This window comes from Aegilops tauschii, chromosome 3 (genome assembly GCF_002575655.3).
Source record: "Aegilops tauschii subsp. strangulata cultivar AL8/78 chromosome 3, Aet v6.0, whole genome shotgun sequence".
Classification (NCBI taxonomy): Eukaryota; Viridiplantae; Streptophyta; class Magnoliopsida; order Poales; family Poaceae; genus Aegilops; species Aegilops tauschii.
In genome coordinates this window covers 422,983,845-422,984,267 of record NC_053037.3, presented here as the reverse complement: position 1 = coordinate 422,984,267, position 423 = coordinate 422,983,845, and positions in this window count along the sequence as shown.

Here is a 423-nt window from a genome sequence, read left to right as displayed (position 1 = left end):
CCATTCAGTCTGAATATAATGGCAACTAAAAAGTCAACAAGAAAAGGTGGCAGGCAGCGCCATGGAGATACAACTAAGGATTTACCTCCAGATCTGTTTGAGCTGTACAAGTCAGATCCTGAGGAAAGCTATGGCCAGTGCAAGACCCGAATCCAATGGATTCGAAGATATTGGGCTGAACAGTGGTTCAAGTATAACTTTGTCACTGCCGAATATGTAGAGAAGAATGCTATAAAGCGCCCATGGGGAGATATTCTGTACAAAAATCTGCAGCCCAAATCCAAGTTTGAAGCCATTGCTCAAGGCTTCTACCCATGCATGGTTCGAGGACCGAAGCCAGAGAATGCCGACCCATCATCCATATTATGGTGTCGTGAAGACAATCTTTTCAAGCGCAACTATCAGTTTGCAAAAGAGTCAGCT